We start from the raw sequence: 22445 nt of genomic DNA, 5'->3' as shown, positions 1-22445 counted from the left end.
CCAAGGAGTGGAGAATGATGAACTGTGTCAAATGCTGCTTTTAGGGAAAATGAGATGAGGCCCAAGAACTGACCAGAAAGTGCTCAAATAGTTTAACAAAGAAATTAGCTGGAACATTCTGATCTATACTTTATAAATGGTATTTTATGTGTTTCATGGGATTTATTGCATATCCTTTGAATAATTACACATGGGATGCAGAAACAAATTAATAAGTAAGAATTTTAAATAAAATGTGGACATGTAATCGCACATGAGCAATTGGAGAGTACCATTATTTCGGTCTCCGATATTTTCCTTATACTGGTGGTAGCGATTCTTTTGGTTCATGTGCAGTTTATTCCTCAGGGTAATTACTCCTCTCTAAACATAACTCAACATTATGGTGATTATCCAAGATTTCATGCCAGCTTCCAGAGAGCTAGCCAAGGGAAAAATTAATCGTTACAAAAAGATATGTTCAACGTCTTTGCAGATCAGGTAGATGAGAGCCAGTTTGTTTTTATTTTAGGGGGTTGGAGTCATCTAAAAGATTGTAGAAATTGGATCAAAAGTTGAGTTCCATTGTGGCAGCTGTCAATTAGGTTAGCTACTGGAATCATTAGATCCCGAACTGGCACAAAACACTACTGATTCCGGGTTTGGTGTAAGCACACGCAACAGAACTAGGCTATCCAATTCTGGGTACAAGCAACTTCTGGGGCTTGCAAAACAGGAAAGTTAGTGAAGGGCAATGGAAACTAGACAGGAAAAGGAGAGCCTTGAAAGATAATTGTCAAAATGCACTCCACGTTTACGGTACCGTTCGGAGGGCGCGGTGGACGGGTGATGAACATTTCAGGAAATAAATGCTGAACACCAAACTTCATTTGAGGATAATGCACCAAGTCCGCTCCACCCGGACTAAAGGAAGCAGGAGGAGGAAAGTTGTTTTTTCTCCTCGGAATAAATGGGGCGTGGGGCCGGAGGCGGGGGGAGGTGGCTGGTCCTGCGCTCGCGCTAACCGGCGGGGAATTTGGAGAGGATCCCTGGTCGCGCGGCGGCGGCGGCGGCGGCGCGCGGGTGCGCGTGTGAGCAGGCGAGCGAGCGTGCGGGCGGGCGGGCGAGTGCGCCGGGTATTGGCAGCCGAGGAGTGGAGGCTGGGCGGCTCCGACTCCCTGACGCCAGCGCGACCAGATCAATCCAGGCTCCGGGAGCGAGCGGGCGGGCGGGAGAAGGAAGGAGAGGCCGAGCGGCTCAGCCCGGGCCGAGGCGCGGGGAGGGACCCTGCGAGGGCAGCGCCCCGCCGGCCGGACCGGGGCCGCGGGACCCCGCTCGCCCGGCCACTCGTGCGCCCGCGCGGACGGGCGCGCCGCCAACCCGGTAAAACGAAACAGACCTGAGCCCAACTTTCTCCTTTGCCGCGTCCCCGCCCTCCTTCGGCTCCCTGGGCTTTCCAGCGCCGCCGCCGCCTCTTGTGGGGCAGGCGCGGGCCCGCCGGGCTGCCGCGGTTGTGCGGGGCCGGTGACGCGGGCCGCGGCGGGGAGGGGGCTCTTCCCCGCGTGGGGCGGACCGGGGACCCCCCCCCCCATGATGGCGCCTCCCGGCCGTTCCGAGGAGCGAACCTGCCACCTCCTCCTGTCCTGGCGCCCAGGCGGCCAGGCAGGCAGGGCTCGGCCGGGGTTCTCCTCGCGTCTTTGTTGGGTCTGCAGTGGGGAAGCCGCGCTCCTCGGCCCCGAGCCTCGCCCCCGGCCCCGGCCGCGGCGGGACCTCCCATTCCACCCTCTCCCTCCGCCCGCTCCCCGTTTCTCTTTCCCTTTCCGCAGCCGGGCCGAGGCCCGTCCGCGCGGCCCGCGGGCCCATTGTGTCCCGCGCCGGCCCGAGCGACCCTTGCGGGAGTTGGACAGCCGCAGGCGCTGCCCTCTACGCGGTCGGCGCCTCGCGGAGCGGGTCTGGCGCGAGGAGGACACCGGTGCCCTGCTCCCCTCCGCATCCCGGACGGGCTCCCTTCTCTGCCCCGACGAGCCTCTTGGGGGTCGAGGTCAAGGAAAGTTCGCACCGAAATTCCCTCTAATTTATTCAAAGGCTTGGCGGCGGCGCGTAATTTTTTTTTTTCCCCCTCTTCCGCCTACACCCCGTGCGTCTCCCAAGTGTCGTCTCATTCCTTTCCCTTTACCGGATTCGATTGCCTCACTGCATGTGTATTTGTGAGTTCGCTGTTGAACAACTGTTCATTTACTCCGCTCTCTGTCTTTGTTAGTGTTTCTCGGGGTTGTTGCTGTAGTAAGGTGGGGGGTAGTGGGTGTGAGAGAGACAGACGTGGGCTTGTTTTTCTAGTTGCTTAATATACATGTAGGCTTAAAGAGAGAACGTTTCCTTGATGTACTTTAGGAAGGGAGGAGGAACAAATGCCTGCCGGATCTTACAACTCCAGTAGCTGCGGCTTTTGTTTATTTTGAGGTGCATACGACTTTTAAATAGACTGTGCAAGATAGCCAGTAAGACGCTTCCCTTCTGAAAATTGAGGCGCGTCTCAGAACCATCTCCTTGAGAAACCATCGTTTCCGTGAGTGCTGTGGCAACCGGCCTTTGCCTTTCTCCTCCTGTTCTCTTCTTGGCATGGTATCTGAAGTTTCAGAGTATGTGGAATGGTAGAGAAGTTGCACGATTGCAGTGTGCCATCCTGTTGCTGGAACTCTTAGCACCTAGATCACAGAATGCCTTTATTTCAGAACGTTTGCTCTAATTGCGTGTGTGGATAACATGCCTGCATTCAGTAACACAATGAGAAAACTGTTCTCTGCCCATGTTGATTTTTGATCTTGTTTATAATTACCACTTTACGTTTTATTGGAGGTAGGTGAGTTGTATTGGAACCACTATTTCAAAAAAGTCGAGGCAGGACCAATGTTCACGGCCTCAGCATTTTCAAGGAGTATAAATATTTTGCATCATTGCTGTTCTGATGTAGGTGCCAGGCCTGAGTATGCTGAACTGATTAAAGTGTTTGTCCTCCTCTCTCCCTCCCTCTTTCCCATTTGCAGTTATTTGATATTTCTCTGCAGGTGGCGTACATTTGTGTGATATTGCAATTCTTAGGAAACTGTAACCAGGGTCGGGAGAGATGATTTTCTAGAGGTGGGTGATGCCAGAGCCTCTATGGAGGATCCAGGCAGGATCGGGTTTCTTCTGAGGATAGGGATTTGTCCTTGATTTAGTTTTGACCCCTACAACCATAGGTATGTAACCAAATACATTTTTCCTTTTTGCAGTATCCATTGGTTTTATACCCTTGAAGAGCTGATGACCTTTGTGTTTTAGAGAAATGACCGTTTTTAAGCAATTAAATATGTTAACCTCTTACATCTCTTGGAATTTAAGTAATTTTTTTCCTACTAAGTTCATTAAAGCATTAAGTAAGTCCCATTTTCCCCATATACATTTATTAGTTAAAAAAACTAAATTTCAGTTTGTGATTTTGATTTATAGTAATTCTGGGCTAAAGATAAAATTTAATGACTCGGTTAGATCGGAAAAAGAAGAAACTAGAGTGTAATTAGATGAGTATATTTAAGCTGTAGTCGCCTACATAATCAAGGCCAAGTTGTGTGTGTATAAAAGATCTCATTTGTGTAGTCTTACAAGGCTAATGGAGGCATCATTGAGGCTTTATAAATAATGTAAGTTGTGTATAATGTAGAGTCTCCAGAGACAGCAGAGAAAGCATCATTACCAGCCTTTTCAACCTGCTTGAGATCTTAAATTGATTTACAGCACTGAACTGGTGCAAAATGATACATCAGGATGACATGGGGTCAGCCTGTAAAAGTCTATGATGTCAGCCTATTAGTTCAGTCATCATAATTAAACCATATTACAGGGGCAGCTAAGCAGGAGTCTGGCGTTATACTTCAGATATGGGTGGTTCATGGATTTTGTTTATAGTGGAAAAGCTGAGCAGCCCAGGAACGCTAGTGTTTCTGAAAGAGGGAAAGGCTTACCGAACTCTGAATTTCCGAAGAAATTGAAGATAAATGCAGGGATGTTCAGTCTGCCTTGCCTAAGTAGCTTTCCATTTGGTAGTGGAGGAACAAATGCATTGGGGTTGCTGATAAGGACCTTTGCAGCTCTGATCTGTGTACTGAATCATGCTTCATGTGAGCTTGAATTTAACTTGGCCTTAGGGACCTTCTAAAATATCAGAGGACCACATACTTCTTATCTCTGATCCTTTCATTAGCACTAAGTTGCACCGTATTGATGTATCAGCTGGCATGTTATTTCTTTAACTAGTCAGGGTTATCAGGTCTCCACTGAAAACAAAGATACTTGAATTGAACATATGAACAATTCAGGAAGAGAAGACCTTTGTTTTTTTACTTAAATTTCTGGCAGTCGTATTCAGTTTATGGGTCGTCTGAGGATGACCATATGGCAGTGGCTACCATATTGGATAGTGTATGTAGAACATTTCCGTTATCGCAGAAGGTTCTGCTGGATAGTGCTGCTGTAGCACCTTTGCTTCTCCTTTTCCTTCTTTCAGCTACTTTTCTGCTTTTTACTTCTACTAGTCAGTTTGTGGGGTCAAAAAAGAAAGAGATGTATCATTAATTTTTCTACTTTCTAGTTGGCTCTTGATAAGATAAACGCAGTTTGGAAGTAACAAGTACTGGATAAAATGAGGTTGACTTTTCTATGGATCATGTTTATCATAGACCCTAATTTGATTTAGAGCTTTGGATAAGATAAATAGTGGTAGCTAATATTTTCTGAGTTTTTACTGTATGCTTAGTTTTAATACTCATACCTCATTTAAACCCCAAAACTTACCTAAGTACTGTTGTTACCACATTTTACAGGCAAAGAAACTTGAGTTCAGAGTGATTCAGTGTCTTGCCTCAGGCTACATAACTAGTGAGTGATTATGATTTATAATCTTAGCTGGGATATGAACAGGCAGTTTGACTCTGGAGCCTCACTTTTAACTATATATGCATTAAATATATAAAATACAAATATTCTGTAATATATTTATTATATAATAATATATTGTATATATTTAGTTTGACTATTTTATATATTTTAGTTTGTATTTATATGTATACTTTTTTTCGCTTAGAATATTTGAATAATCCTTGTTCTGCTCTGATTTGCTATTCCAGTATAGACATGACTTTACTTTTAGACAAATTTGCCCTCTATTTTGCTTTTCTGGGCTGTCTTCTTTTAAGTACTTAAGAAGAAATATAATGTTTATATTATACATATCTAAGCAGAACATAATTGGAAGAATAAATATGACCAAAAAAGCAATGCATTTCAAAGCTGAATTGTCCTGTTTTTCAGATAATTCCTGTCACTTTCCCCTTGTGTTTTTCTTGTAATATCACAAGCTGATGGTAGTGAAAAGTTCTAGTAGTTTAATGACATCAAAATTAGCCTTCTCTTAGCTGTTAAACACTACACTTTGAAATGAAAATAGTTCATTGCAAATTCTGGAATTTTTTTCCACATTTGTCTACTTTTGTGTAGTCTTGCAGTGATTTTTTTTTTTTTTTTTTTTAATGGTGAGGCTGTTTAAGAATCTGATGATACCATGGATCCAATGTCTGCTCATTCCCATCCTCTAATCCAAAGATGTTTATATGCCCTGGTGAGCTTGTATACACACAAGTACCCAAATTGCATGATATTTCAGGTGAAGGACATGATGGGACAGCCTTGCCAAGTGCATTCATAAACATTAAGATTTGTAATTTCCTCTGCAGAGAATAGAGATATTTAGTGTTAAAAGCTGCTTTGAAGATTTTCTCATCCAGTTGGTTCGTATCAGGCTGAGCAATCTGAGGCCCAGAGAAGACAGCTAGCTGACTTGCCTAGAGCCACTCTTCTAAGTGACTAGAAGAGGCAAAGCCAGAACCCAGGTCACTCTTTTTGCTGTTGAGTTTTCATTTGTTTATCCTTTGCTGCCATGCTCACTGTTTCCTAAGGCTGTGGTCTGAATAAATCCACTGTAATTTGGGGAGGGAAGGAAAGGATAATTTTTGGCATGGTATTGACTTTTTGTACCTAACATCATATGAGCTGAGTAGGAATCAAGTCTGACAACCTCAGAGAGATGTTTTTTTTACAGATTAAAATCGATTTTTCTTTTTTTTCATTTTAGAAATGGAAAAGAAAAGCCCTGTGTCTCAATCAATGGGACCTTACTAGAAAATGAGAGATCCAAGATTGTACAAAGTTCAAGTTAACTCAGACAGTTCTGTATGAATTTTCTGTCTTGACTCTCAAAAACAAATCACATTTTTAACCAAAAGCCAAAGTTTGGGGTATTTAAGGAAGGTGCTAAGGGGTATTAGGGAGAGAATTGGAAAGATCTGAAAAGAAAAAGGATAGTTTACATACAAAGAAGTAGAGAAACTTGATATTAAGTCATAAAGTGAGGCTGATGAAGTGTTCTCTATAATGGTATGTCGTTTCAGTGTTTTCTGTGTGTGGTTTTACTGTTTTCTCTCCCTTTCTTTCTCTCTGTCTTCCTCTCTCTCTTTCTCCGTCTCTCTCTTTCACCCTTACTTTCTCCCTTTTACCAACAGATTACTGGTTTATTATGAAGGATTCAACTCAGGACCAGCCAGATGGAGGAAGTACACAGGGCAGGGTACAGAGGAAGGGGCGCAGAGCTCCCGTGTCCTCTCCGGGCATGCCACTCTCCTAGCACTTTGTGTTCAGCAACTGGAAGCTCTGGTTTTACTTTTTGTGCCAAGATTAGCAGGGTATGCTTTGATAACAAATAGGGGCATCACCTTTTCTCTCTGAAGTGAAATCTCTTGGCTCTTCATATTCCTTTTCTGCTGTTACCTAGTAGTGCACATATTCAGTCCAGTTTGGTGATCTGTCATCTGATTTGCAGCAAAAATACCGAAGTATTTTTAACACATACTCTGGAGTAACTTTCTTATTAAAAAAAAAAAAAAGCAAAACTAAGTAGCATGAATGTAATTACTTAAAATCTAAATTAAAATGATTTTGCTGTGCATTATTAAGATGGTGTCAGTTTTAGGGGCTCCTGGGTGGCTAAGTCAGTTAAGCGTCTGACTCTTAATTTTGGCTCAGGTAATGATCTCACGGGTTCGCGGGTCTGAGCCCTGCATCGAACTCTACACACTGATAGTGCGGACCCTGCTTGGGATTCTGTGTCTCTCCCTCTCTCTCTGCCTCTTCCCTGCTTGCTCACTGTCTCTCTCTCAAAATAAATAATAACTTTAAAAATTTTTAGAGATGTCAATTTTAGAGATGTACAAGTGCTATTAGGTAAAAACAGTAACACAGCTATTGCTGGCTGATTTGCAAAATGACCAGGCTCTGTTGAACATTCATTTATGTAAGAGAAAAAAAGTCAAAACTTTCACAAATAGTTCAACTACAGCGATTATATCAGAGTTTTTAGGAAGGTACTGGGAACTACAGTATCTGAGGAGTTTTACACTTTGTAGTTTTTGTTATAAGCTCAAATCAGAACTTTAGGGGAGACTCCCTCTTAAAGTAACTCTTTATGGTCTGAGTGAATCCTTAACCTGGCAATTTCCTCCAAATCTCTGCTCAGTTTCCAGTATTCAGATAAGGAAACTTGTTCCCTTGTTAAGAATCCAGAACTATAGTGTGGATCCATTTCTGAACTAATTTTCTTAAGACAATAATCCTGAATATAAAGAAGGAACACATACATATATAACAGTTAATTATGCATCTGTATCGTTTTTGAGCTCAGAATTCAAATATTCATGATTTCACGTTTGAAAGATAGAGGGTCTTAGCTATTGATTCAAAAACATTTATATACATAATTTTTATAATTTTTAAATGCTCTATTTGTAGTTTCTCCTTAATTTTAGGGTGGCTGTACTATAGATATTTTTTTTCCTATAATCTCAGATAGTTAGGGTATAGTTACTCAAACTGTTCATTCATTTTCTTTTCCTTGTCTATCTTTAGTGGTTTCTTTGCGGTGTGCTTATGCAAAGTGGAAGTATTTCAGACCTTTAAGGTTTTTTTTCTTTCAGAGTCAAACACCACAAGGAAAAAAAGGGGAACTAATTATCTTTCAAGTATTATAATTAGGCATTAAATTAAGTCATTTAGTTAGCTAAATGCAAGATCTTTTGTTTAAATTGAAAGAAAACATGTCTTTTTAATAGAGAGGGGGTATTACATATACTATTATTTGATAATTTTGATGTAGTATTATAGTCCGTATGTACTTCTTTTATTCCATTGAATATTTATTAGTTCTGAGTGGCTCAATAATTAAAAGACACACAAAAATGAAAAATTAAATGCAGCAACACTGCAAGAATTGTTGCAGGGTAATACAGGAGGAGGTTGAGCAGACAACTTGCATGAGGACCACTGTGGTATGGAAGGACATGCGAATTTGCATAGGGAGAGGAGAGAAGTGTTCTAGGCAGAGAGGTGGTATGGAAGACCAGAGAGGTAAGCATGTATGCTGAGGATCTGTATAGCACTGTCCAACAGAACTTTCTGGAGTGATGGAGATGTTTTGTATCTACACTGTCCAGTATAAAAGTCACCAGCCATAAGTGGCTACTGAGCACTTAAAATGTGGCCAGTGCAACTGAGGGGAGTTGCATTTTTTAATTTTAATTAAGTTATGTTTAGACATAGCTGTGTTTATCCTGCGGCTGTCGTGTTGGACAGCACAGACCCACAGGCTGGCGAGCAGCTCTCCCTCACCACTGTGGGTATTCCTGATAGGGCTCAGTGTGGTCAGGTGGGAGACACGTTCAGAAAGGTTAAGTTGGAGTGAGAATTTGAGACCTTACGGTGCCAGAATAAGGAAGCATCGGGAATCACTGAAGGTGAACATGCAGTGATGCCAGCAGATTGATAGGAAAGTATTTGAGTTATCTGTGTGATATATGAGATGGGTTTTGTGAGCAAAAAAACCAACTGGTGGTTATTTGGCTATAGCGTAATGGGAGAGAGGGGTCAGAGAGTGTTCTTAAGTTTCCAACTTGAGTGGCTGGAAAATTAATTAAACCTTTTCTTAAGAATAGGTACGAACTGGGACACCTGGGTGGCTCAGTCGGGTAAGTGTCCAACTCTTGATCTGTGCTCTGGTCGTGATCTCATGGTTCATGGGTTTGAGCCCCTCGTGGGGCTCTGTGCTGGTAGTGTGGAGCTTGCTTGGGATTCATTCATTCTCTCTCTCTCTGCCCCTCCCCCTCTTGTGCTTACGTGTACACAAGCTTTCTTTTTCTCTCAAAATAAATAAATAAACTTAAAAATTAGGGAAGAACTGGTTGTGGAAGAAATAAAGATTGTATGAATGATAAATTAGAATTGACATGTTGAGGTAAGGTGGGGTAGCTAAGGAAGAGTGATGAATCCAGAGTCATCTCCTGGAAATGATGGTTGGACTTCTAAGGGTGGATAGGTATTCTGAGAGAACCATGAAAGAGAGCCAGTAAGTTGAGTCTTCCACTGAAGTGCACAATTGGAAATTAATAGAAGGGAGAGGCATATTTAAAGTGAATGAAGGGTGCCTGGGTGGTTCAGTCAGGTAAGCATCTGACTCGATCTCAGCTCAGGCCTTAATCTCAGGGTCGTGAGTTCAAGCCCCGTGTTGGGCTCCATGCTGGTCATAGAGCCTACTTAAAAAAATAAAAGATAAAAATAAAGTGGATAGAGGAAGAAACTGGAAGAAACATGTGAGCTCAGAGGAGCAGTGAAACAAAGCCTAGGGAAGAGAGATTCCAGAAGTAGGTTCAGGGTGGGAAAATGTTGTATGGTTTATGGTGAAGAATAAGCCTGGGTAATCAAGTGAATGTAGTTGTGAAGAGACACAGCAGATTGAGAAATGAGAAATAGATTCTCAGATGCCCTCAAGTGACTTATATTTCAAAATCGATGAGATTGTTTTGATTCCAAAGGTTGAAGGAAAGAAGTTAATGGACAGAGAGCAATTAAAGATAATGGAGTTAGTGATCTGAAGTGCAGGTGACAAAATATAACCATGGTAAGGAGGAAGAGTTGTCTGAGACAGAAGCACAATGGAGTCCAAGTTGGAAGAAAGGAGATGGCAGAGCGTGTGCTGATTTTCCCAGTAGTATGGGAGGCAGGTCCCTTCACTGGGTTGGTGAGGTGGGCAGACCAGCAGATGGTATTGGAAGTTTAAAAGTAATGGAAAAGTTTTGAAAGAACTATCGTAGGTAGTGTGCCAGGAAATCTATGGAGAATTCAAAATCTAACCAGCAGGGACAAAGCCTGATGGGAAGGGTGATGTGGCTGTAGACTAGGTAATTGTTACTTTCTGGGATAACTTGATGGCCTGATAGCAAGATTAGAGAGAAATGTCGGTAAAGATGATTCTGGCCAGTGGTTGGCAAATCAGTTAAGAGATGAGGCTCTAGAGGCAGATTGCCTGGGTTTAAAGTCTAAGCCCCGACACTTACTTGCTTTTTGTAACTTTGGGGGAGGCTACCATTCACTTTGGTGAAAAATTGAGATGATAGTATCAGCCTCAAAATTGATAGTAAGATGAAATGAGTTACACTTCCATATTTCATCTAATCTAAGATGCTGCTAATTATTTCATTGCATTATTTCATGTACTACTTGAGGACAATGTCAGTTAGACATACCATTGATTGTAGAGTTCCTGGTTTCAGAGGTGTTAAAATGGGGGCGGGGGGGGGTGCATTTTACACTGAGCATAGGATCCAGTGCACAGTAAGCATTCAGAAAACATTAGCTGTTTGTAAAAATCAATGTGATTTTTAGAGTCTAGAATGTTAATGAGAGCAGTATTGAGTCCAATCTAGATAAGAGGTCGTGGGTTACAAGGAGTCTAATGGACTTAAATGAATTGAGAAGAGTTAAGCAGTGGGAATCCTGGTGATGACGTTGTGAAATATCAAGTTTGGGAATTTGTAGATGGAGCATTTCCCTGACAATTGTAGATAAAGGCTTTTGAGAAAACTATAGTAATTGAGTTAAGAGAAGAATGCCCTTTAATGATTTAAAGAAGTTACTTAAATTGCCCAGAGCTTTTAAAGATAAGTATTTCGAATTTATCTGTGGCTTTTTTTTATAGCATTCATTAGTGTTAAATTTTTTTTTTTTTCCAGTGGAGTAATACATGCTCAGTGTAGAAAGATTCTGGCATGGATTCTTGTCATAATGACAGAAGGAGAGAGGGAGGTGGTTGTGCCATTTCATCAAGAGATAGGAGGGAGTAATTAATAGCTAGCTCTAGAGCCTCCCCCCTTTTAATTTTTTAATGTTTATTTTATTTTTGAGAGAGAGAGAGACAGTGTGAGCAGGGGAGGGACAGAGAATGAGGGAAACAGAATGTGAAGCAGACTCCAGGCTCTGAGCTGTCAGAACAGAGCCCAGTGCAGGGCTTGAACCCACAAACCATGAGATCATGACCTGAGCTGAAGTACGCTTGAGACCTTTTAAATGTAAAAGGCAAAAGCCATAAAGGAAGATTTGATAGATGTGACAGCATTTATATGGCCAAATACACACTTACAAATGACTAAACATGGACTCACACAAACAACCTTTTAGGTAATATATTTGCAGCAAGTTACCATTCTATGTAAGAAACTTCTAAAATCAATAGGAAGACACCCCCAGTAAGAAACAAAATTGGCAAAGGACAAAAACAAATAATAAAATGCTAACTATTAAGAAACAAAAAATGTTCTCCTGTGTCCTGGTCAGATTCCTCACTGAAATAGGAATGATGTCTTGTATATCATTGTGTTATTCTTTGTGTGCCAGGAGGTATCCGTCTGGGAAAACTGGGTTTTTCTTATTGAAGCCAATATTTCCCAGCTGCCGATGCAAAGCTGCAGTTATTTGGAGGTACCCAATATATGTAAGGTGGAGTTACAAGAGACAGGCCTTCTCTGTCCTGTTTCCTTGATAATACCCTGCTCCTCTCCATGACATGATTTGGGGTCAGAGTCTCCTAGGAATGTGAGGTGTTCCAGCCCTATAGGGGTTATCCATTATATGCAGTTTCTCAGTCAACTGATGGGATTGATGAACCTTAAAGACACCATTGCTTCACAGAGTACGTGAAAATGGGCCTCTTTCTCTCCTACCTGGGTTGCAGGATTAGTTTTATTTGTACTGGCATTTTCTTATTCCTGGGAGACACACTGGTGGTCTTGGAATATGGTTTTGATTGTTGAGATGGATTAGTTTATAAGGTATTAAAGTGAGAAAAGTTCTCCCATGTAGTAGGAGTTCTTATAAGATGAAAAACATTTAGAGTTAGGCATCAGCATTTAATTTCTCAGATTTTCTCCTAAGGATAATAGTGATCAGAGGTGTTAAGAAAAAAAAAAAAAAAAAGGCTTTCTTACACTGCCTGTAAAGGAAACATCTGTTGCTTGTTGGTTAGATCCTTACCTAACTGAAATACAGTCTTAACTCAGCATTGAGTTCTTCCCTAGGGGCTAGACAGAATAGAATTAATTTGTTATTATCTTCTGCCTCACCATCTTCTTTCTTTTAAATGACCTGAAAAGATTTCAAAGTTAGGGGGGAAGAAGGACTTTTTTTTTTTTTAATTTTTTTTTTTTTGACCTTTATTTATTTTTGAGAGAGAGAGAGAGAGAGACAGAGTGTGAACAGGGGAGGGGCAGAGAGAGAGGGAGACACAGAATCTGAAGCAGGCTCCAGGCCCTGAGCTGTCAGCACAGAACCCAATGTGGGGCTCAATCTCACAGACAATGAGATCATGACCTGAGCCAAAGTCAGATGCTTAACCGACTGAGCCACCCAGGTGCCCCAAAACAGACTGAAATCTCACCTAACGGCTTACCACTTGGCCCTATCCTATCCCCTCCTTGTTCTGAGTGAGCATGTATGAGAACCCTGAGCTGATATGCCTTGGTCAGACTTAGACTCTTTAAAAGCTGAGCTAGGGAGAAGGGAGGATGAACTGCAAAATGGGTCTTAATTTTAGCAGAGACTGACTGTAGCTTTTCCGTGAAAGGGAATAATAATGCAGTGCATGTTGCATTAGTACTTAGCCCCCGTTGAAACCCAGGATGGCAGGTTGTATATGGCTTGCTGTCCCCTCTATTACAGCTTCCTGTTTTGCTTTTTGCCCATTGCTGGCTTTGCAGTCTGGCATGATTAATAACCACCTCTTTATTTTCCTGTGTTTTTGTTTGTGTGCTTAGGGTTTTTATGAAATTTGTTCAAGCTTCAGGGAATGTTTGATTGGTTTTAAATGTTTTCCTCTTAACTGTGAACAAAATTAACCTGATTAACATTCAGATGATTGGCACACAAACTATTTATAGCATTTATTTGCATTTAGACACTGAGGAGTTTTGTCAAATTGTGCAGGCTGAGATGTTGATCTCTATTTGGGGAAAGGCTCCTTTAAGAAGGTGCATCCTCACTGTGGGCTTCTGCCTGTTGTGGCCTCCATATTAATCAATGCAGCAAGCAGTTCATACCCTCCTGCTGCCTGTCCACTGTGTTTGGGGAGGGAATGAGGACTGTATAAGTCAGTTTCTGACTTGAAGGAGCAGTCTTATTAGTAAGAGACTACAAAAATAAGAAAGTTAAATAACAAGTCATCATTGTTAGCGTTGCGTATTTTTAATTTGAAAGTATTTCTCTTACAATTGGGATGACCTTTCAAAATCAAGAGATTGAGAAAGAAAGCTGAAGACGCAGTTGATAGAGCTCTTGCATCCTGCCCTTCAGTAGTTTTTGTGTCTGTATTTTACTTCATAGGGTATGCCCTACACAGTTGATAAAATTGGAGTCGGTGGTCATAAATGTTAGGCTTGCACTAAAAATCTTGTAACTTTGAGGAAAAGTACAAGCCAGCTTGTCTAGTCTAGCTTTTGTTTTAATAGCTTTTATTACAGTTATCTATTAACTCTTTAGACTGAGTTACTTGGAGGTACACAGGCAGTGTCTTTATGATCTTTGTGTTAGCACAATTGTTCTCACCTTGTCTACACATCAGAATCACTTCAGCAACCACCACAGAAATGCATGGACCTGCCTGTAGGGGATTCTATTCAAGGGTTATGGCGGGGAGTTTTTATAAAAGTGTTACAGGTAAGTTTAATGTACACCAGCATTAAGAACTATTGGCCTGACACACAGTAGGTACTTGATGAATTTTTTCATTTTGATGTAAGTTCATTGTGGGTATGAACTAAGTCTTTTATACCCAGCAGCACTTGACCCTGGGTGATACCTGTTGTAATCGCTCAAGACATACCAGTTAATTCTGAGGAATGGTTGTTTTGTTCCTGCTTTTCTTGTTTGAGGAGAAAAAGAGGAAGAAAGAATGTGTATGTTTAACTCCTTTCTCTTTTCCCTTCTTGAAGAGATCAGCAATTCCTTGTGTCCTAGTGTCTAGAAGTAGAGTCATATAAAAAACTGTTGAAGCCCGAGGCACTTAGATAACAAGGAGGAAAGGAGAGAAAAACATAGCTGAGTACAGCAGTGGTTCCTCTGCCAGGAGCTGGAGAAATTTTGGGTTGTCACAACTGGGGGAGGCAGGGCATGAGTGATTCAACAGCATCAAGTGGGTAGAGGGCAGGGATGCTGCTTAATGTCCCATAATGCTAAGGAACCCTGCAGTAGAGCATGAAAAGGCAGGGATTAGGAGGCACATAAGAATTGAAGTGTTAGTGCCACCAGCCGATGTTTCTGCCATACAGAGACACGGTTTGCTTTATCTTCCCGTCTGCTGCTCCTTCCTTCCCCCACACCCTCCAGAGTGTAGAGTAGTATTTTTTGCCAGTATCTATAGATAGCATTGTGATTGTCAGCTGTGTGCTAGCCATTAAGATGAATATTTTAATATTTTACCTATACTTAAATTTTCTCCATCTCTACATTTGCTTGAATGGAAAAGTATTACCTTTAAAAAAATGAGCCAGTAGTTTTGATTAGTTTTGTTTTCCATGAAGGACTCTTAAGAATAACCAATGGAAATGTAAAGAAAATGCATTTCGTAAAAGGAGTTTAATTTTAACGTTCCACAGACTTATCATAAGAAAAGAATATTAAAGGGGCACCTGGGTGGCTCAGTCGGTTGAGTGTCCAACTTTGGCTCAGGTCATGATCTCACAGCTCGTGAATTCAAGCCCTACATCAGGCTGTGTGCTGATAGCTCAGAGCCTGGAGCCTGCTTCGGATTTTGTGTCTCCCTCTCTCTCTGCCCCTAACCCACTCGCATTTCTGTTTCTGTCTCTCTCAAAAATAAACAAACATTTAAAAAAATAAAAAGAATATTAAGAGTTGAACACATATATGGTCTGTTGGCGTGAAGCCCTCGTGCAGGTTCCTTATGTCTTGTTGAGTTACAGCTTATGATTTCTTATGCCTATTTTGGACTCTTTAGATTAAAATGAACTTCATTTTGTCATTGCTGCCCTGATAAAACTCTTGGTTTTTCCTGTGTTCTAGGAAAGTGTATCAAGTATCAAGAAGGAAAGAACAATGAAAACAAATAAGTTGGAAGGGAAGGAATTAGAGGGACTAAAATAAAACCATAAGCAAATCCTTCATTACCAGGCTTCTGCTTTATGCATGAGACACAGGAAGAGGTTATTTAAGAGGAGCAGGTTGCCTTGGCAAGCTCCTGAACATTTCTGTACCTGTTTTCATCATCTCTAAAATAGTCCTTATAGGATTCCTGTAAGGATTACGGGAGTTAATAGGTATAAAGTGTCCAAACAGTGCTTGGTGCTTCATTGTGGGGTGGTAGTGGTGGTGGTGATAAGAGGATAATTTTTGATTCTTTTTGAATACTTGAGCTGTGCTGAAAATTGATGGAGACCATGGATGCACTCTTGTATAATGTCACCCCTCGAACCACGTGCATGACCGCTCCCTCCCTTTGCAGTTGGTAGTGATGGTAATGAGAGTTTGTTGAATCTTCAAATTGGTGTGTTTCAGATGTTCTGTTAAGGCTGTTTCTTGCCTACAGTCAGAACTTCAAGAGGAGGGTGGGGAGATTTATATGATAAAATATGTTTTGCCTTGGCAAATTTTATAATATAGATATATATATTTCATATATAATTTATAATATATAGAATAAAACCATTCTGGTTAACTGTGTCATCCACTTAGAGATTTTCCACAGCAATATTTGAGTCTTGCACAAGCCTTTCTTTAAAATTTACTGTGTTCTAAAGGGTACTTGGGTGGCTCAGTTGGCTAAGCGTCCGACTGGCTCAGGTCATGATCTCACGGCTTGTGGGTTCAGGCCCCACGTCGGGGTCTGTGCTGACGGTTGAGAGCCTGGAACTTGCTTCAGATTCTGTGTCTCCCTCTCTCTACCCCTCCCCCACTCATGCCCTATTTCTCTCTCAAAAATAAATAAATGTAAAAAAAATTATTTTTAGAATTTACTGTATTCTCAGGGTATATATAATAGTTTTATTATTAGTGTAAACAACATGTGGAAAGGAGTTAAAACCTTTCTTGATAAAGCATAATACATTCCAAAAACTGGTTATTTTTTTTTAATTCATTGAGGTGTAATTGATATACAGTATATTATTTTCAGATGTATAACATAGTGATTGGACATTTATTTACATTGTGAAGTGGTCACCACAATAAGTCTAGATATCATCTGTCACCTTACAATGTTAGTACAATATTATTGACTGTATCTCTCATGCTGTATATTACATCCTCATGGTTTATTTATTTTTTAAGTGGAAGTTTGTACTTCTTACTCTCTTCCACGTATTTTGCCCCTCTCTCCCAACTTTTCTCACCTTTGGCAACTACCAGTCTGTTCTCTGTGTCGTGAGTCTGGGTTTTTTGTGGTTTTGGTTTGTTTGTTTGTTTGTTTTTTAGATTACACATATAAGTGACATCTTGTAGTATTTGTCTTTCTCCATCTGGCTTATTTCACTTAGGATAATACTGTCAAGGTCCATCCATGTTGTCACACATGGCAAGATTTCATTCTTTTCTTATGGCTGAATAGTATCTGTGTGTGTGTGTGTGTGTGTGTGTGTGTGTGTATCACATCCTTCTTATCCATTCATCCATAGTTGGACACAGGTTGCTTCCATATCTTGGGTATTGTAAATTACAATGTAAATAATGAACATAGGGATGCATATATCTTTTTGAATTAGCATTTTCATTTTCTTCAGGTAGATACTCAGTAGTAGAATTGCTGGATCATATGGAATTTTTTTTTAGGTGCCTCCATACTGTTTTCCACGGTGGCTGCACCAATTAACATTCTCACCAACAATGCACAAGGGTTTCTCTTTCTCCATATCCTCACCAACACTTGTTATTTCTTGTCTTTTTGACAATTTTTTGATAAAAACCATTCTAACTGGTGTTAGGTGACATCTCATTGTGGTTTGACTTGCATTTCCCTGATGCTTAGTGATGTTGAGCATCTTTTTATGTGCCTGTTGACTATCTGTAGGTCTTCTTTGGAAAAATGCCTACAATGGTTATTATTTATTTATTTATTTATTTATTTATTTATTTATTTAGAGAGCACACATGTGCTGGGGAAAGGTCAGAGAGAGAGAGAGAGAGGGAGAGAGAGAATCCCAAGCAGGCTCCGTTTTGTCAGCATAGAGCCCAATGTGAGTTTCAATCCCATGAAAGGTGAGATCGTGATGTGATCCAAAATCAGGAGTCGGATGTGTAACCGACTGAGCCACCCAAGCGCCCCTACAATGGTTACTTTTTATTAAGGCTGCTTTGGATTATCCATTTATTGTTCATACTGATGTGACTGGTTGACAGTCAGTTGAACTCAATTTGTATTTTTATTGCATGGTAAGTAACAAAGCCCAGGATGCATGTAACATGTAGTTGTGGCAAGAAAACAGCATAGATTGTTGGTTGTTCACCCTGTGTTCTCCTTAGATAAACAGCCTGAACGTATTGTGTGGCTCTGACCACCGTCATCGTTCTCCCATCTCTCACTGACACACTTCATAACTCTAAGCTTGGTCGTGGTGGGAACTGTATCATGCCCGTGTTCTTTCTACTGTACTTTTATGTTGGTGGTAAGGGATTAAGGAATTTGTTCAGTTAAGTTGTGAATTAATGAAGACTAACATTCTCTTAGTAGTTGGATGTATAAAGGAGCAGATTTGGGGTTCTGAAACCTTCTGAGAACTCTACTAGGTGTTTGCATTCTGACTGGTAAGTAAGTCACTGTGGTAAAGTTAATAGATAGGACTGGACTGAACAAGTCCGGACTTAAAGTACATCACCTAATTTTGTAGGTTATGCTTGCCTTTATCCAAAGCATTTTTTCCGTGACCTAGTGAGAGATATTGCATTTGTTTCTTTTAGCTGTTAACTGGAGGGAGCTGTTACTGTTCTGGAAGGGGGCTGCTCTTGTTTTATTCAGTTTCTTCTCTGAGGTAGCCAGGCAAACATGTAAGTCCAGTCCTGTTTTTGGCAGATGGATAACAGGCTGCTGTCATTGATTGTCATGTGGAAGAGAGTCAGTGTTTCAGGGATTGTGTAAACTTTGATTTTTAGAAATCATTTCATTCTCCCAAGTAACAGATTTATATGCTGGAAAAGTGACAGGACCAAATTGCTTTTGAAGATACTTGAGTAATACAAAACTTTTTTTGGTAAGAAATTTATGCGTTGAAAGGTTTGAAGGATATTTGAATTGCTAATGGAAAGAGGAATCAAGGACTAGAATGAGAAGGTAAATAATTTTTTTTATAATACGTGTTTTGTAAAATTGAACTTTTTGATCATGTGGCTGAATTGCTTAATAAAAAAATCATATTCCCACCAGAGGTAAGTCATCTATTCCAACACTGTACACAGGAATAGATTTCTCTTGAAATTCCACTTCAGTGATATTTCCACTCTGTGCAGAAACACTTTTTTGTTTTTTTAACATTCATTCATTTTTGAGAGACAGAGAGAGACAGAGCATAAGCAGGGAAGGGGCAGAGAGAGGGAGACACAGAATCTGAAACAGGCTCCAGGCTCTGAGCTGTCAGCACAGAGCCCGATGCGGGGCTTGAACTCACAAACTGCGAGATCCTGACCTGAGCAGAAGTCGGACGCTCAACCGACTGAGCCACCCAGGCACCCCTGTGCAGAAACACTTTCAGTTATTTTTTTCTTTATAAAAAGATAAATCTTGCCACCTCTTGTTCATAATACTGTCTTATAGAGCCATGTGGAATAAATGTTACCCTCTTCAGTTTTTACTTATCTTTATTATTGGGATTTTAAAATTGAAAACAGTAGTTGGTTATAAGTAAAAATGTTCTGAACTCCTCTCCTTCCAGCTCACTCCTAGAGGGAACCCACTTGTTCTGCTTAGTTTCTTCCTTCCAGGCCTTTAAAAATGCACATATGTTGTACCTGTACAGTTTTTGTTTTTGTGTTTTTAAAATGGAACCATACTGTGTATATTGTTCTGCAGCTTTTTTCAAACTGAACGGTTACTGTATGGCTTTATTCCCCTGTTAGACATGAAAGTCTGTCTTTTTTTTTTTCTTTTTTAACAGTTACATCATTGTCGGATGTACCATAATTTATTTAATCATTCCATTATTGTTAGACATCTGGGTTATTTAGAACATGAATGTCTTTGTGTATGTTCATCTGAGGATGTTGCTTCCTTTGTAACGGTCTCAAGGCGTGGCTGTTTTCTCTCATAACCCTCATATCGCAGTGCCTGGAAGTGGGTGCCCTGTTCATTGCCGTCAGACCATTCTTCCACCATCCTCCATAGAGACACCCAGCTTTGACTATCATGTCAGATTATACCACTCCCTTCCCTTCCTTGTTAGTGATTTACTCCCAGTCCCCATCATTCCCCCTAATTCCGAAAAGAGTTCAGCTTCTAGTTGTTATTCCCTCCCTACTGCTTCTGTGATCATTCCTGGACTACTTCTCCAGTAACCTTGGACTCCACCTCAGAGACTCAGTCTCATAGTTATATAATGTGGGATTTTGCATGTCTAAAAATTAAACTGATTTCTCCAACCTTACGGTTATTTCCTTTACTTTAGCAATAAAACGTGTTTGTTCATGGCCATACCTTTAGAATATATCCAGGATCTGACTCTTCCGCTACACTGATCCAAACCTTTGTCCCTCTCAAAACCACAACAATTGCTATGGCGTTCCAATCTGTCTCCTAAGTTCTTACTGCTGCCACTACCACTATGTCGCTGCTCCTGCTTCCTACTTCCATTCTTTCAGTGGGCCAGCCCATGGTAATCCTTTCAAACTCTGGTCACATCCGTCCCTCCCCCCTCCCTTCCCCCCCCCCCCCAGGCTTCCTGGTTCAGTTCAGAGTGAAGGCTATGAAGTCCCTATGGATTGGCTCCCTTACCTGTCCCATCTTCTCTCTCACTACTGTCCCTTACCTGGTGGCCTTTGCACTTGCTCTTTCCTGTGCTTGCAGTGTGCTTCCCCACTTACCCACAGGGCTCAGCCTCCCACCTTTTTAGGCTTCTGTTCAAATATCATGGGGTGCCTGGGCGGCTCAGTCAGTTGAACATCCAACTCTTAGATTCAGCTCAGGTTGTGATCTCCTGGTTCCTCAGTTCGAGCCCTGTGTTGGGCTCTGCACTGATGGCACAGAGCCTGCTTGGGATTCTCTATCTGTCTCTCCCTGCCCCTCCCACATGCTCTAAATAAATAAATAAACAAACAAACAAACAAACTTAAAAAAATAAATATTACCTTCTCAGGGAGGCCTTACCTGACCACTGGAATGCAGGTCTCATAAAGGCATGAGCTTTTAAAAATCTATTTTTTGTCTCGTTCAGTGCTGTGTTCTGAGTGCAGTTATATAGCCTTCTCTCTCTTTTTTTATCCCCCTTTCTCTCTCTCCCTTTACACAGTTAGAACTTCATAGAACTGACACAGCTAGGACAGAAACTCTTTTTTTGTATATACAAGGTGTTAAATTAGGTTCCTTGTTTGTGAAACTTGTGTTAATAAAATATATTACATTTTTCAGCATGTTGTGATTTTCAGAACAGTTTTATGTATTCATACTTAACCCGGCGGGATAGGTGGTAGAATCAAAGTTTTGTGGAAAAGCAAATGGAAGCTCAGAGAGGTGTTTTGTTCAGAGGGCACCTCCTGAGTGGATGCTACCATTCAAGCCTAGCTCTTTTCTTTCCAAGTGAAGGGCTCTTGTTTTCTCATTTAGAAGCAGCTTAAGATGACAGAAAAATTGTAGAGGCTTTATTTGAAAGTGTGGGATATGTGCCCTGATTTCTTATTTTGGATTTGGTCTGCCTTTTGTTTCTATTTTAAAAGTACACAGAATAAATAGTTAACTTTAAAATTCCTGACAATGACAGATCAACAAGTTTTATTTCTCTCACCTGTGGAGGAAGTGGCCTCCACCCAGTTTTACTGAATTAGGGGGGAAGTGATTTTTTCAAGTGATAAAAAGAAATAAAATTCCATGCTCTTCCCAGAGGAGGAGTTCAACAATTGAGAGAATGGCGTGAGACCATATGTTGGTTTGTAAAAGGATATAACTTGTAAAGATGTTTCCTTTGATGCCTGTGATGAATATGGATGTGTTTCCCTTTTAGAGGGTCCTGATTAAATTATTCAATTAAGAGCTGAGCAGAAGGTTCTAAATATAGGGAAGAGGGTTCAGGCTGTCCTGCCTTGTGTGTGTCAGCTCACCCCTACAGATGTGTGTTTGTTGTCATAAACCGCACCTGTGAGATCAGTGGGGAAGGAGAAATATGTTCCAAAAAAATGAAATACAGCAGGATTTTTTTTTTAATAAAAGGGCAGTGTTTTTCCTCCTCTGGCCTATTCCATTTTCATCTGAATTTGACTTGTGAATTACTTTTTTTTTTTTTAACCTGATTAATGGACTTTAACACACCTATTCTGTTTTAGTTATCTGCTTAAAATGTAGATCTACCACTTATTAGAATATGAGAAAGTTACTTGACCTCTGATTCTTGGGTTTCTTAGTAAAATTGAGATACTGATACATACCTTGAAGAATTGCTGCAGGAATCAATAAGATAATGTTTGTAAACACAACCAATACAATGCTTGCATAAGGTAATAATGCAGTTAGAATAATTTTGTTCATTTGTTGGTGGTGAATCATTCATAACTGACCACTTGTGGGAATTTACCACGATTGGCATTTTTTGCAATCCGTGAAACTGCTCTTCTCCGTTAACGGTGACTCAGAATATTTTTTTTTCTAAGAGACAACTGTGGTAGAGTTTTTCTTCTTGTCAATGAAATGAAAGTTTAAAATGCCTCCAGTCTTCAGTCTCCTGTGTTCAAGGAGTGAGCACTTGCAGGCCAGATGACTCTGGTTTTTGAGTTGAGGTGAATACAGATGAAATTTATCAGTGTGAGGTCATTAAGACCTGGATGTCTTGAAAAGTTACTATGAACCGAAGGACAGTTTT

At 40.8% G+C, this 22445-nt stretch overlaps 1 protein-coding gene across 1 annotated transcript in view; it reads left to right on the top strand.

The window, feature by feature from the left end:
• Positions 1-1231: 1231 nt before the first annotated feature.
• Positions 1232-22445, top strand: part of SMAD1 (SMAD family member 1) — a 78954-nt gene continuing 57740 nt past the window's right edge. Inside the window, exon 1 of the mRNA XM_023252779.2 lies at positions 1232-1362. The gene's annotated coding sequence lies outside the window, so the exon portion shown is untranslated. The remainder of the gene's footprint in view (positions 1363-22445) is intronic.

Source organism: Felis catus, chromosome B1 (genome assembly GCF_018350175.1).
Source record: "Felis catus isolate Fca126 chromosome B1, F.catus_Fca126_mat1.0, whole genome shotgun sequence".
Taxonomy (NCBI): Eukaryota; Metazoa; Chordata; class Mammalia; order Carnivora; family Felidae; genus Felis; species Felis catus.
Note: the sequence above shows the minus strand (reverse complement) of the source record. Positions and strands in the feature narration are given on the sequence as shown.